The sequence below is a fragment of the Mastomys coucha genome, chromosome X (genome assembly GCF_008632895.1).
Source record: "Mastomys coucha isolate ucsf_1 chromosome X, UCSF_Mcou_1, whole genome shotgun sequence".
NCBI lineage: Eukaryota > Metazoa > Chordata > Mammalia > Rodentia > Muridae > Mastomys > Mastomys coucha.
Genome location: NC_045030.1, coordinates 103,558,097 through 103,560,413, shown reverse-complemented (window position 1 = coordinate 103,560,413; position 2,317 = coordinate 103,558,097). Strand labels below are relative to the sequence as shown.

The following is a 2,317-nucleotide window of genomic DNA, read 5'->3' as shown; positions in this document are numbered from 1 at the left end:
TTCCAGGCAGCCATTTCAGCCATTAGTTCGGGTACCTGGCAGGTATTTTAGCTATCTTTCCAGGTCCCTGGCCAGTAGTCTAGTCACCATGTAATGAACAGACATTTTAAATTTGGGCTCCAGGACCCAGCAGTCATTTTAGCTATCTCCTCCGCTATGGGGCAGGCATTTTAACTATCGTTTTGGGACCCTGCAGGCATTTTACCTTCGTCTCCCGCGTAGCTGGCAGGCATTTTAGCGATCTCTCTGCTGCTCGGCAGTCATTTTAACCATCTCTTCGGCTGTCCAGCAGACATTTTATCCACCTCTCCACGGTCCCGCAAGCACTTAGCCACCGCCCCAATGCTCCGCCAAACACTACAGCCACCTCTCCACCGTCTCACCAAGAACGTAGGCGACTGCCCCCACTGTCCCGCAAAAACTTCGGCTACCTCTCCACCGTCCCGCAGGCACTTTAGGCATCTCTCCTCTCCCTAGCCCGCATCTCACCCACTGCTCCGCTCTGGCCATCTGTCTGGCTTCTTCCATCACGCGCTTGCTGCAGCCGCCTCCCAGGAGTGTGTACCGGTCCTACTCAGACTACTGCAGGACTCAAGAAGTGTGGAGAGCATGGGAAGAGAGGAGAGCAACGGAGCAAGGGCGCAGAGCGCAAGCGTGTGGCGCTCGTGGGTCCTTTCGGGATGGGGTGGAGCGCGACAAAGAGCCTCCGCGGGTCTTCTAGAGATTGCACCTGACACAAGCGCGGCACTGAGGGTTTGCGGGAATGTGGGGAGGGACCTAGGGCTCTGGAGGGGCGGGGTCCTGCTGAGAGGGTGTGGTCAGCACGCCGGGACTGCGCAGAGAAGGGGAGCACAGTTTAGGGGAACAGCATGGACCTTATGGGAGGCACAGAAAAGGATGGGTACAACCTGAGCCCATTTACCTTTGAGAGAGCTGGGAAAGCAATTCTAGGCAGTTGGGTGGCCAGCAGGTACAACTTGCCTCGTCGAGTAGCCCTTGGTGAGTGTTGGAATGCTGGGACCCCAGAGACCAAAGCCGCCAGGCTCTGCTCCAACACAGCCTCATTTGTACTAAGGCTGCCCGAGTTTTGTTTGTGGCAGACTGCCTGTACCTCAACCATTTCTTCCCCAGTCTTGCCTCTCTGAAACTCTTATGGTCTCAATGACTGAGTTTGAGAGAAACTTACTGTAATGGATTGATATACCTCTCCTTCAATTGACAAGAGACTTAATCTCCTAGAGAAATTTTTCCGTAAACTGTACACATCCAAATGTCAAAAAAATATGTAACAGCCAGTATCAATGCAAACCGAGCAACCTGCCTAGATGCCTATAAACATACAAGAAGCTTATGGAACACCAGTTAGACTGGAGCAGAGAAGAAAATCCTCCTGCCACATAATAAGCCAATTTTCTTTTCAAAGAATTTCATTTAAATACTGTTATTTTATGTGTGTGGGTGTGTGCAGAGCCCATAGAGGCCAGATGAGAGCATCAGGTCCCCTGGAACTGGAGTTACAGGCGACTGTGAGCTGGTACGTGAGTGTTTGGGGGATCTAACCTGGGTCCTTTGCAAAAGCAGCCAGTGCTCTTAGCCATTGTGCCATCATTTTAACTCCAATGTCAATTTTCAGTGGTCAAAACTTTGCTGGTATGTGATACAAATTTTATAAAAGTAGAAAATGAGGGGAAATTTTTTGCAAAGAAATAGGATGTAGCATTATTGAAGCCCAAGGGAGGACGCAAAAAACCCTGAATGCAAAAGGAACATTCTTCAAGTAAAAGGAATACAAAAATCTCCAAGATTGTCATATTTTGGCAAAAACCCTCTATACCATTCAGACAGGTCTGAAATATTAAAGGAATTAGAGCCTTTAAGAATTCTAGCATCTTTCACATACAAAAGAAAGTACCAAAGAAAAGCTGGAATGAAACTTCGTGTTCTTAGTACCTACCATCTTTGAACCCAAACAAATGGAAACCATAAATTCTCAGAAGAAGAAATTCAAGAAGATCGTTCATGAAAATTCATGGGAGCCCACACTAAGCTGCATCCGAGCTAATCACCTACCTTTCCCAAGACTACTGAAATAGCTCCATGTTCTTAGTATGTCTACAGTTCCTTGTGCTTGGCACAGGTCTGTAATTGCAGCCCTTGGGTGTATGTGGTAGACATAGACATTTCGTGTTTTCAGGGTTTTCCTCTTTGACTATATAGTGAGCTTGAGGCCAGGCTGGAATGCATGAGACCCTTTAATTCCTGCACTTGGGAAGCAGAGGCAGGAGGATCTCTGACTTCGAGACCAGCCTAATGTACA

The 2,317-nt window shown here is 48.2% G+C and overlaps 1 pseudogene; it reads right to left on the bottom strand.

Moving 5' to 3' along the window:
- Positions 1–1,120, bottom strand: part of LOC116090067 — a 19,998-nt pseudogene extending 18,878 nt beyond the window's left edge.
- Positions 1,121–2,317: the final 1,197 nt, after the last annotated feature.